Below are 14424 nucleotides of genomic sequence, written 5' to 3'. Positions count from 1 at the left end.
CGTCACATCCGCTTACGTAAATCTTCACAAACTGCGGCTGCGTCCGAAATCGCATACGTCCATACAGTAGTAGGCACAAAGCAGCAGGCGAACGAATTGTGGCCGTTCTCAAACGAAAGGCTTAATCCTCCGGAGGTTGCATTTGTTGGCTGCATACGTATCAATTAGGGTGACCTATGGATGGGGAAATGAAGCCTTGGTGCCATTCAAAGTTTCGAAAGTGTCGAGGACAGCGCCATCTGGTGCTTGTTGAACACAAAGCAGCCAGAAGCCAATGGAAGAAGCTCTGTAAGATGAAGCAACCACAACATACTCCATAGTTTCAATGTAATGTGTACAAATAAAAGCCTTAATCGTTTGTGTTTAATTGCTCTATTAAATCAATTAATTTACATTGTCATTAAGTGTGACAATGATTTATTGTCTTACATGATCTAATGTACTCCCTCTCGTATGGAAGTATTTTAATGACTTTAGGTTTTGAAGAAAAAAGCATGTTAAATGACCACTTATTAAAAAGAATCCTTTCGCATTACCAGTGCTTGCATGTTTAGAGTCTGCAATTCAATATGGTTGTACATTTAAACTGTGAATATTTCAAATTGAAACATTTCACACTCCGTTTCATCGTCTAAAAATTAAATAATCAAAATTAACCTTTTAAATTTCATTAAAAAATTCAACTTGGTTTTAAATACAACCTTTAATACAACCTTTAACCTAAATACAAGTCCTGACTTAAATCTAATAGAGAATCTATGGAGGGAGCTAAAGATCAGGGTGATGGCAAGGAGACCCTCCAACCTGAAAGAGTTGGAGCTCATCGCTAAAGATGAATGGGCAAAAATACCAGTGGAGACATGCAAAAAGCTGGTCAGCAATTATAGGAAGCGTTTGATTGCTGTAATAGTCAATAAAGGCTTTTCTATTGATTATTGAGAAGGGTATGAATAATTTTGGACATGCCACTTTTTGTTAAAATGTAAATAAAAGCTGAGAATTTTTTTTCCCACAATGATGCTTCTTGTACATTGTCTTATTATCTTTTGGGAGAAGCCTGTGTTATTTCCGGTCCAAATAACTTGCTGGTTGAATAAAAGTAACTTTAAATCAGAATTTGCCAGGGGTATGAATAATTTCGGGCTGGACTGTATATAATTGTGTGCAAATGTAGGTTTCCACACATTACCGCTCATGATGTGGTCCCATTTTAGGTCATCACAGAGGCCCACTGCAGGTTGATGAGAACTGGGTGGGTGTCGCATTGTTACAAGGTCATCTGGGAGCCCATGCTTTGTCCATCCGCCTAAACCACAGCATCTTCTTTCTGCAACACTGGCTAGTTCTTGATTATTCTCCACTGGACCTCTCCTCTGCATTTAACCCATCCAGTGAGTAGTGAACTCACACACTGTAGTTGAATTGGAAACAAAGCCTCTGCAGCCCACTTCCACCGGCAACTCTTTTGCTGTCCATCCGCGATCTTCAGCCTCCGCTGCCAAATTGGCATACCGGAGATTCTTTCTTTCAAATGCTTTGTTAATGGCCTCTTCCCAAGGTACAGTCAAATCAACTATTAGGACTGTCCTACTTGGGTCCCAGGAAATCCCGCACTGCCTGTTGTGATTCTTGCTCACGCATCCAAATGTAATGGTTCAAAAGACATGGCACCGCAAATGTCTTTATGCTTTTCCACCAATCGCTTTTCTCACAGGAGTTCTGGAGAAAGTTCGACAATTATAAGTAGCTCCGTTCTGGCCAGACCGAGTATGGTTCTCGGACCTTATGTCTCTTCTGGAGAACCCTCTCTGGGAGATACCAGTAAGGAGAGGCCTTTTATCCCGTCCAGATCTATGGAAACTGTGGGGATGGCCACTGAGGGGGGCAGATTAAGACAAGATGTTCATCCAGCTGATTTGTGTAGCGATTTTAGCTGCACGTTAAAATAAGGATGAGTTTAACTCACCAAATAAGATTCTCCACCCGATCTTTCAAGATCACATACATGAAATTAGTTATTTAAAACATCAATTTCAGTCAAGGAATTAGTTTAGCTCAAAGGAAAATACGTATAATAATCGTCATTACACATACATATTTTATTAGCAAATGCATCTCATGACCATAAGTAATGTGACTTTACCAAACAGAATTAAGAGCAGAGGTAGCATAGATCGAAACACAGTTTAAGTGACCTGTTCGTGAGCGTGAACACAGAGAACCCATCACAAATGCCTTTATGGTTTTTATTAAACTCTACTCTACATGGTAACATAAATGATGATCGCATAAACACAAACAAATTCATAAGACATGAAACACAAACGCGCTAGGAAGTGCAGAGAGAGAGAGAGAGAGAGAGAGAGAGAGGGAGGGCATGGCCCCGAGGCAGGTAAAACATGTCTGAAAACCAATAAAATCAACTTTAACAAAGAGACACGCTCTTAACGCAGCTACTCTATATTTAGAAACGGATACTTGCAATCTCGGTGTTGGACCAATATCCGTATGCGCGTTCATGGAAATCTTGAAGGGTTTCAGAATGCAGTCCTGTTGAAACGCTGAGTTTAGGTTCTGAGTCTGAAGTTCCATGGCCTAATCGGACTCCTCAGAGGGGTGTCTGTTGGATTGTCCTCCGCGTCCTCTTTCTTTCTTTCTTTCCCTTCCAATTCCTAATTCCAAAAGCCCCCGAAGTGGATCGGTGATGGTGTTTTAAATGTATACCTGCCCTGCCCCCAGATGGTTTGCGGGCCAATGCCATGAAAGTGATAAGTTGGCCAGAGAAAGTTCCTTTGTTTCTAATGGCACCTCATTTGCATAGCTCTGACAGTGTGGTCCGTTTGCATTAAATATCTTTAGTTACTAACTTAGTTATGGACATAGTATGATGCATGCTATGTTTTTATAACATAGCTCATCATATAGGGAATTCAAAGAGGAGTAGTAAAATATGAAACATGCAAGGCATTGAACTGTGAATATCCCAACGTATGAATACATCAAATGAACCTGAAATCAAAACTTGTATATCTAACAGTTACAGAGTATTTAAAATGGCACGAGCGCCAACACACAACCTAGACATTTAGATACATTTACAGAAAAGGATAGTATAAATCACATAAGTTCTTATTTGTCAGAGAAGTTTCTCTGGTTAGCCTCAGATGTTAAGTTAGAGATGAGACAGAAACTTATCACCAATGCTTTGAAGCCTATGAGTCGTAAATATCCTACAGAGAAACCAAATGGTTATCACACTCTGGGTTAGAGGTCAAAACCTAAAACCAGACCCATGGAGCCAGGCTTGCTGTGGTCTTTTGATGATGGTATCTAGAAACCAGGACAAAAGGGAGTGAGGGGGTTTATGGCTTTCCTCTCAAAGATCCATTCACTACATTTGGTAGAAACCATTCACACTCCAGAACTCCCTCCACGAGGAAGCTGTATGCCCTCAAAGATTGCGTATCACAGGCAGTTTCTGCCAATCTCATATTAACTGTATAATTTGCTGTACTGTACTGCAGACAAGAAGGAAGGGCCGATGTCCGGTCCAGCATCCTGCAGTATAGCTGGCGTCAAGTTCAGCAGCCGGTGAGCAGTCTGGTCCAGCAGTCGGCATCGTCCAGTCTTGTCCATCAGCCGCCATTCCGTCTGGTCCAGCAGCAGGCGTCCAGTGCTGTCCAGATAGCATTCCAGCCTGCTTTCCAGCCGAGATTCCTGCCAGAAGTTCCCCCGCTCACCCCTGGACCCTTGCCATCCCAACCTATTCCCCCCAGAACTTCCCCTGTCAAACCCCGAGGACTCAACGCTCTCCCCCCTCTGAAGCACCCTCCCGGACTAAGTCAGTCCCAGCCAGCCCCAACCCCTTCTGACTACCCCCTTGAACTCTTTTGTTCGTGCAAATGGAATATGGATCCTAGGATGTGGAAACCTGGTCTCTTCACACATTTACAAATGCGTTAAATCATCAACGTAAAAAGTGGGATCTCGAAATCCTCAATATAGATATTTTACCTCAAAGTGAAAACGTCACCAATCAACATCTAATAACATGCACACTACGCACTGCAGAAATAAGCCATATAATTCATTATCGACAGGGTACAATAAAAACCTCTTCTACTAAAGATAGTTTCGCAAAGAGAAATGGGCTATATTTTCAGACGAAGACAATAGAAGCTGTTGCACATATGAAGTCAAAAAATATGAATGAGACAAACATAGCACCAGGGTACAATAGCACCACTCGTGCCCTAAAAAGAGAAACAATTAAACTGGAGCGCAAATGGAAACAAACCCAATTAGAGGACTTTAAATTTGCGTTGAAAGAGTGTAAACTGTTATAAAAAGGCGCTAAAAGGCTGAGCACCTCCGTCACCTCATAGAATTAACAAAAACAATCCTAGGTTTTTATTTAGTACAGTTAATAAATTAACAAATAAACAGACATCACCTGACATTGGTAGCATTGAATTCATAACATTTTTACAGAGAAAACATACGAGACAAAATAGAGACAAAATAAAAAATCGACCTCCAAGTATGTCCTATTAATTAGTATCAATCATCGCCCCAAAAGAAAAGCTACAGTGTAAAAAAAAGTGTTAAATTTATTGCAACATCTAAACCTACTTCTTATTAGACCCCATACAAACTAAATTATTAAAAGTGTTACTACCTGTTGCAATTCAAATATTTTTTTACATTAGCAAGTTAATCATTTAATTTAGGCCATGTCATTAAGCCCCTTGTCAAGAAACCAAACGTAGACCCCAACGAACTAGGAAGCTATAGACCGATTTCAAATCTCCCTTACCTGTCTAAAATACTAGAAAACTTAGTGTCCACTCAATTGTGCTCTTTCTCAAAAAATAATGACATGAACAAAATTTCAGTGAGGCTTTTCTCATAGCACTGAAAGTAGGCTCATTAAAATAACAAACGACCTGCGTATAGCATCAGATAAAGGTAACGTCTCACTACTAGTCAAACTTGACCTTAGTGCTGCGTTCAATTCTTCAGGCCATACTTTAAAATACTTTTAGACAGCTTACACAATTATACTGGTATTCAGGGACAGGCACTACAATGGTTCAGATCTTACTTATCAGAAAGATATCAATATGTCCATTTAAATGGGGAATCGTCAAAAATTACTCAAGTAAGTCATGGATTACCACAGGGATCAGTTTTAGGATCCTTGCTATTCTCCACATACTTGCTGCCCCTTGGCAAGATTATTAAAAAACACAGAATTAGTTTCTATTGCTATGCAGAGGATACTCAGCTATATATCTCATCATGACCAGATGATTCCTTCCAGCTATACAAATTGGCAGAGTGCATCGAAGACATAAAACATTGGGTGCCTACTGGCCTTAGGATGCCTTTCGAGTGTCGCCATGCGGGGTTCTCCCTCCGGGGCAGCGCCATCACTGCGCCATCACATAAGCATCTACGTTATCCTGATCACTGAGTTTACTCTAAAAAAAGCGTCCCGGACAATGGAGCGCAACTTTAAGAAAACTAATTTAGAGGTATTTCGTATAGCATGGAAGGATATTACTCGAACTTACAGGAATGCCATAAAAACTTCTAGATCCGCCTACTTTTCAACACTAATAGAGGAAAACCATCACAACCCTAGGTTTTTATTTAACACCGTAGCTAAATTAATAAAAAATAAGTCGTCATCGACGTCAGATTCTGATTATCAGCATAACAGTGATGAATTTATGAACTACTTCACGAGTAAAATCCAAGATATAAGAGAAAAAATTATAACAATGCAACCTGTAGTGAAATCCGCTGAACAAACTAACTACAGCACCCCTAAGGAGAAATTGCGATGAACTGTCTAAAATCATTAGCTCATCTAAATCAACAACATGCATGCTAGACCCTATACCTACAAAACTACTGAAAGAAATGCTCCCAGAAATTATAGATCCTCTTCTCAGTATTATTAACTAATCTCTGACATTAGGACATGTGCCTAAAGCATTTAAGGTGGCTGTTATAAGGCCTCTTTTAAAAAAAAAAAACTCGACCCTAAAGAACTAGGGAATTACAGGCCTATATCGAATTTACCTTTTATATCTAAAGTTCTGGAAAAAGTAGTTTCAACTCAATTATGCTCCTTCCTCCAAAGGAATGACATTAATGATGAATTCCAGTCTGGATTTCGAGCACGTCACAGTACAGAGACTGCTTTGATCAGAGTTACAAATGATCTGCTTTTAGCGTCTGACCGTGGCTGTATTTCATTATTGGTGCTGCTAGACCTCAGTGCTGCATTTGACACCATTGACCACAGCATACTTCTACATAGACTCGAAAATTACGTCGGCATTATTGGAATAGCATTGAAATGGTTTAAGTCTTATTTATCCGACCGTTTTCAATTTGTAGCAATAAACAATGAGGTGTCCCGCAAATCACAAGTCCAGTACGGTGTACCACAGGGCTCAGTCTTGGGGCCTCTGCTCTTCGCATTATACATGCTACCTCTAGGAGATATAATAAAGCGACATGGAATTAGCTTTCACTGTTATGCTGATGATACTCAACTTTATATTTCCTCGAAGCCTCATGAAACACAGCAGTTCCATCGAATAAAGGATTGCATAGTTGACTTAAAAATGTGGATGAGTAACAATTTTTTACTACTAAACTCGGACAAAACAGAAGTGTTACTTACTGGACCGAAAACTGCTATGCGTAACAACCAAGAATACTGCTTAACGATTGACGGATGCCCCATAAAATCCTCGTCATCAGCTAAGAATCTTGGCGCTGTATTCGACAGTCTCTGTCATTTGAAAGCCATGTCTCCAACACCTGTAAAATTGCAATTTTCCATTTTAAGAATATATCCAAATTACGTCATATGCTGTCACTGTAATATGCAGAGAAATTAATTCATGCATTCATGGCATCAAGACTAGATTACTGTAATGCACTTTTAGGTGGTTGCCCTGCGGGCCTATTACAAAAACTGCAACTGGTTCAAAACGCGGCAGCTCGAGTTCTTACACGTACAAAAAAGTATGAGCATATAACCCCGGTTCTTTCAACCTTGCACTGGTTACCAATAAAGCATCGCATTAACTTTAAGATCTTGCTTATTACCTATAAAGCCCTACATGGTCTAGCGCCGCAGTATTTGAATAAACTTCTATTGTATTACAGACCTCCACGTACATTACGCTCAGGCGTCCTGTCAGTTGGTAATACCTAGAATTTCAAAATCAAGTGCAGGTGGTAGATCCTTTTCTTATCTAGCGCCTAAACTTTGGAATATTCTTCCCTGCACGGTCCGGGAGGCAGACACACTCTGTCAGTTTAAATCTAGACTAAAGACTCATCTTTTTAATCTTGCATACACTACACCTCCATAATACTAATCCTCAGAGGATTTAGGCTGCATTATTTAGATCAACCGGAACCAGGAACACATCCAACAACAAATGATGTACTTGTTGCATCAAAGAGTGCAGAACAGTACTCTACTCTCAGCCAGTCTTGTCTCTTTGTTCCAAGGTTACCGCAGGATGCAGTTCATGCCCAGACCTGATGGCAGAGCTGAGAATGGGAAGCGGTGACCTGACAAGAGCTAAGAGGATAGAGCTGGATAAAGGACGCGACAACTTTGTTTTTCCTACAACATTTCAAATGCTATTAGATTGTTAATGATAATCTTAAATCCTTAATTTTTATATTTTTATTAAGCCTTGTTGTGCAAGCACTGTTGAGCTTGTGCAGAGGCAGCAGCTTTTGCCAGAGGGGAACTGGAATCCCCTGGTTGGGCCTGGGTTCCCCTGAGGTCTTTTTTCTCGATGGGAGTTTTGGGTTCCTCACCACCGTTTGCATATTGTTTTGCACTATCTGCCTGGCCGGGGGGGGCTGCTTTAGAATTCATACTTGTATTCAATGTGTCTCATGTACAGCTGCTTTGTAACAATGAAAATTGTAAAAAGCGCTATAAAAAAAAGTTGAGTTGAGTTTAGTCAGTTTAGTTGTTTAGCAGTCGAGCACGTGTTGGGTAGCGGTACCTGCGCAGCCGCTGCCTTCATCATCACACAGGTTTTCTTATGTCCACACGGCAGCGAAGGGGGGCGGTCGGGCAGGTGGGAGAAGTGGAGCCGGAACCTCTGAGATCTGATTTAGGGGAACGAAGCGCTGTGGGAAGGAAAATGCTCATTGCGATGATTTTCCTGGAACAGTCTCAGGATGAGTTGGTCAAACATGCGTTTGATCAGGTCGTACCATAGAAGGACAGCTTCTCCAACCTATGTGCCTGCTCTCCTATCCGTTATTTGCCATTTTAAAGGACAGGTTGTATCGAGTGACCCAAGACACACAGTCAAAGCAAGATACAACACAGTAAGTCATGCCAAAGTCATGCCTGGCATTTCCAGGCGGCTCACTGTAATCCGATGGCCAGACACTTGGGACAGACAGCAACATTAAATCGTATAACGACCCGGATTTTCTGGCCGGGCATATGTCAGTTGGTAAACCCCTCGGCCACCCTTAAAGCTGGAGCCCCTGTTATCACAATGTTTTCCCCATTTAAGCTGCTCTATGGATGTCAAGCCCCGCAGTGTGTTGGACATTCTAATGGAAGCTTGGGAGGACGGACCTCCGGACAGTAAAAACCAAATTCAGGATGTCCTGGGCCTGAGAGCAGAACTCCACACTTTGGGGTGGCTCTCAATGGAGAATTTGTTACAGCCCAGGACAGATAAAGCCGGCAATATAACAGGGGTGAGACTAAGCAGGGCATGGTAGTTCGCAGCCGGCCGTATAGGTTACCTGAACACAAAAAAATTGTTGTTCAGAAGGAATTAAGTGCTATGCTATGCTGTGTCGAAGTTCGATACATATCCAATGCCATGCATTGACGAGACTAGGTGCGGCTCATTTTTGTACGACATTGGATTTGACTAAAGGATATTGGCAGATCCCCTTATCAGCCTTATCCAAAGAAAAAACAGCTTTCACCACAGTGTTCGAGATACACCAATTGGTCACACTTCCATTCGGCTTATTCGGAGTTCCCGCTACCTTTCAGCGTCTCAAGGACTGACTACTTCGGCTGCATGCTGCATATGCCGCTGCTTACGTGGATGATATCATCATCTACAGTAATGACTGGTAGCAGCATATGCAGCATCTGAGGGTAGTTCTCGGTTCGCTGAGAGGAGCTGGGCTGACGCCTTACCCGAAGAAGTGTTCAATTGGGTTTGTGGAGGTAAGGTCTTGCACTTGGGTAACGGTCAGGTGCCTCCCCAAAATTGAGAAGACCCTAGACCAAAAAGGAGGTGAGGCAGTTCCTGGGGCTGTCGAGATATTATAGAAGGTTTGTACCTGATTTTTCTGACCTCACCAGCCCGCTTACTGACCTAACTAAAAAGGAGGCGCCAGATACAGTCCAGTGGACGGAACCTTGCCAGCAGACTTTCACCAAAGTGAAGGCTGCTCTATGTGGCGGCACGTTTTTGCACTCTCCTGACTTTACTCTTCCCTTTCTGTTGCACTCTGACGCATCGGACGGGGGCATGGTAAAGGTCCTATACATCAGTCGCAAGCTCTCAATGAGAGAGATGATGTACAGCACCATTGAAATGAATGTTAAGTGATCAGTTGGGATCAGTTGGGTTATCCTAACCCACTGCTATTATCTCCTGGTGCGCAAGTTCACGCTCTATTCGGACCACACGCCCCCCCAATGGCTCCACCGCATGAAGAATACCAATACGCAAATCACCCATTGGTATATCGCTTTACAACCCTACAAATGGTGGTCCACAGGCTCCAGGAGGGGGGGAGGAGACTGCAGGCTGCATGGTTCACCGGCCTGAGTCGGGCAGTGGGGGTGTGTGGCAAGAGGGGCGTGGTTTAGGCACCGTTATATTTTATTTAAATTAAAGATTTTCCGATTCCCAGCCATGTCGAACATGTCTCCTTTCTTCCCATTCTTTGAACTGTATTAAAAAAAAAAATTAACAGCAGCTACGCTATTTATTCTCTTTTTGTCCTCCTAAGCCTAACCTCCTGGAGAGATTAAGCCAGGACAAGATGAATGTCAAATGCCCATTGTAGCAAGGGGGGCGTGGTTTAGTGACGTCTGCACCGGGGAGGAGAGACACGGGAAAGACGGTGAGTAAGTAGGTCAAGTGCAGATTACGATCACCTGCGTCTCATTACAGTGATTGGTGAGGAGACAGCATTAAAACAGCCAGTCTCAGAGGGAAAAGCTGAGAGAGACGGACTGGAAGACAGCAAAGCAGTACAAGCAAGAGATTGCGAAGTCTACACAGTGGATACACGTTGACAGAGTCTGGAGAATCGGGAGGTTATCTGAGTGGATGCTGACGGACAGAGCCCGGAGAAATCCAGAGACTTTCTGAGTTATTTGAGTTATTTTGCGCAGTGGCGCAACGTCAAGTTGTAAATAAATGAATTCTTGTCTCCCAGTCACACCGACCCTGCCTCCTTTCTTCCTCTGATCTACGAACCTTACTACACCCATTCCTAAACAGAGATTATGCCAGCTCCAACTGAAAATCCTGTGCCATCCTCCTGCAAGAGTGTGCAGACTGACTGACCATACCAGCTCCAGCTCAGTCAATTCCATGCCCAACCAAGAGCAAAGACGGACTACTTGTCACAATAATGCTAAATTTACAATGATTAGTATTAAATGCTAAACTTACATCACATGACCGCAGATTGTTATAGATGCACTCAGTTACATTATACTTATATATACTTATTATATATATATACTTATATCTTAGGAGATCTGGCCCTCCCAACTGAGACTGGTTTCTCCGGAGGTTTTTTTCTCTCCATTTATTTATAATTGGAGTTTAAGTTCCTCACCACAGGGCATTGTTGGCTGGCTTGCTCACCGGGAGACTGCATTTATTAGATATTGCCTTCAAGGGGAGTTGAAAATATGGCTGCATTCCACTTCAAGGGATTGGAACATGAACACTCAAATGAAGTTGCCTTCAGAGGGCAGCTCAGGAGTATTTTTTTATTTTTGCCGAAACATGAACATTACATGCAAATGAACACAGGTTATTACAATGTATTCATCTTTGTATTCATCTTTTCATCTTTTCCAGGACCTTCAGCATGCACTGGCATGGTTTGCAGCTGAGTGTGAAGCGGCTGGGATGAGAATCAGCACCTCCAAATCTGAGGCCATGGTTCTCAGTCGGAAAAGGGTGGCTTGCCCACTTTAGCTGGGTGGAGAGTCCCTGCCTCAAGTGGAGGAGTTCAAGTATCTGGGGGTCTTGTTCACGAGTGAGGGAAGGATGGAACGGGGAGATTGACAGACGGATCGGTGCAGCTTCTGAAGTAATGCGGTCGCTGTACCGGTCTGTTGTGGTGAAGAAGGAGCTGAGCCGCAAGGCGAAGCTTTCGATTTACCGGTCAATATACGTTCCTACTCTCACCTATGGTCATGAGCTGTGGTTCATGACCGAAATGACAAGATCCCGGATTCAGGCGGCCGAAATGAGCTTTCTCCGCAGGATGGCTGGGCGATCCCTTAGAGATAGGGTGAGAAGCTCAGTCACTCGGGAGGAGCTCAGTGTAGAGCCGCTGCTCCTGCACATCGAGAGGGGTCAGTTGAGGTGGCTCGGGCACGTCTTCCCGGGGAAGACCTAGGACACGCTGGAGGGACTATGTCTCCCGGCTAGCCTGGGAACGCCTCGGTGTCTCCCCGGAAGAGCTGGAGGAAGTGTCTAGGGAGAGGGAAGTCTGGGCATCCCTGCTTAGACTGCTGCCCCCGCGACCGGGCCCCGGATAAGCGGATGAAAATGGATGGATGGATATTACATAACTCAATATAATAATGTGTTCAGTTTAAAAAGAGGCTAACCAGAAGGTTTATCTCTGAATTTATACAACAACAATATGCCTAATCTTTTATTTGTTTTGATTGAATATCGGATAGTCAAAATATCACTCCAAATTGATATTAATGAATGAATTAATAAAAATTAACATGGTTTAATAAATGCAGTAAAACAATATCGCTCAATGTTAATTCATGTTAGTTAATGAATTTACTAATAATAACAAATACCCATAAAAAACCTTTTTGTAAAATGTGACTATTTTTAATAATTTTAAACCGCAAGGCTGTCGTTTTTACATATATTTTATGGTAGTTTACTTGCAGATTTTTTACAGACGTTTTGAATTATGTTTTGTGGGTCAACATTGTAGACCATTTCGGATGACGTAAGAAACCCTGGTCCAGAACAACTTCCCGTTTCAGTTTTTTAACACTTTTGACCAACAACCAACAGAACATTTTAATGGTAATTTACATAATGCTTTATGTTACTTTGTTAAAAGTAACTTTGGAGTTTATTCAGGATGAATTGGAAAGATTTAAGTAAACGTTATGTTTGTGTTAAGTTCATGTTGTGTTTATATGTTGTATTAAGAAATAATCTTTTTAGTGAAACTTTTAAACTACAATCCTTTTTACACTTTTTTATGTTTTATTTTAATGGCAACAAAAGCTGCATTTTTTTAATGCAGAGAAAAATCAAACAATAAAAAGTTTTTCAAGCAGTTTTAACTTTACCTGAGCTAACCCATGTGGGGAAAACATGGAACTCGTGGACAAAGCTGAAACCTTGTTAGACAGCCTAAATCAGGGGTGTCCAACTAAGTTCCTCTGCACAGTTTAGCTCCAACTGCTCTAAATCACACTTGCTTGGACATTTCTAGTAATCCTGAAGATGTTGATTAGCTGAATCAGGTGTGTTTGATTAGGGTTGGAGCTAAACTGTGCAGAGCTACAGCCTTTCAGGAATTGAGTTTGACACCTGTGGCATAGATCAAATCTGACCCCCCCCAAATCCGTGCTGGCTGGGCCATGCTCTTTATTCCTCAATATTTAAGTCTTTATTCTTAATTTATATGGTTCTGCTATTATTTGTATATGTATGTTTGTGCTCTAAATGTTATTCCTAAAAAACTGCACCTCCCCCTCCAAATGACATGTCTCCCATACATATAAATCTACTCATCTACACGTCTATTGCACCATAACTTCAATAACTGCATTAACTCATCTACTGTACTGTAACCTTAATAACCGCATTAACGCATCTACTGCACTGTAACTTCAATAACTGCACTAACACATCTACTGCACTGTAAATGTATAACTGCATCTACTCATGTATTGCACTATAACTTCAATAACTGCATTAACTCTTGTACTGCACCGTACCTTTAATAACCGCATCAACTCATCGACTGCACTGTAACTTTAATAACCGCATCAACTCATCGACTGCAATGTAACTTTAATAGCTAATGTCTGTAACTAATGCACACTCAAGTCACTTGCACTATTGTGTAGTCTATATTGTTATCTGTTCATAACCACCTGTACATTAATGTTCACAGTATATAGCCTTCTGTTTATATTGTTCATAGTACATACCGATTGTCATATTTTCATAGTACATGCCCATTGTATAGTATTTTCCTAATATTGTATTCTGTATTTATTCACACTGTATATCCTGCACTTGCTAATTGCACTTCTGGTTAGACCTAAACTACATTTCGTTACACTGTACTTGTATATGTGTAATGACAATGAAGTTGAATCTAATCTAATCTAATCAAATCAAATACAGTTTCTTGCGAAGTATTCAAAATTAATCCACATTTTGTTTGTAGGTTGCTACTTAATGTTCTTTTTGTTAAACTACTTTTTACATTAGTCTAAACTCACAATAATGACAAAATAAAAAAAATCACATCATGAAACAAGTTCATACATGTTTTGCTATATTTCATAAGGTAAATATTAATTCAGCCAGAATTACATAAAGCATTTAAAATCCATTCTTCATTCAAAACTCTTTAAATCAATACTTTAACTTGATGCTAACTTTACTTGCCACATGTAAAGAAAAAACAGCTTCCACATACCTCCTAAATCAGGGGAAATCATTTTATGACCACTGTCAATAAACTGCATAGTACTGTTCTCATTCAACAACCGCAAAGACAGCTTAAACAGCTTTCAAAGAAATCCAAAGATTTATATGACACCAGCACATAGTTAAATGGTAACACAAATAAAGAGAAGAACTGTTTGTCTCATACTGCATATAGATAAAACAAAACTGCAAGTTGCTTGTTTTTGCTGACGGCTATTTATATAGCCCTTGTGCTTCCCCTGTTCTATGTCTTTGTCATGGTACACCTACATCTACAAAATTTGTGAACTAGACAACTCTCTTAACATGAAGAGTTGCAAAAATGAGCTCACCCTTCACCAAATTCTACTTCTTAGTATGTCATCCAAGTATGGATTACCAAAAGTTTTAACCTTTGTATAGCCTTTGAAAAGACTAAATGGGCTTGAGA

Source organism: Triplophysa dalaica, chromosome 21 (genome assembly GCF_015846415.1).
Source record: "Triplophysa dalaica isolate WHDGS20190420 chromosome 21, ASM1584641v1, whole genome shotgun sequence".
In the NCBI taxonomy this organism is placed as follows: Eukaryota; Metazoa; Chordata; class Actinopteri; order Cypriniformes; family Nemacheilidae; genus Triplophysa; species Triplophysa dalaica.
Note: the sequence above shows the minus strand (reverse complement) of the source record.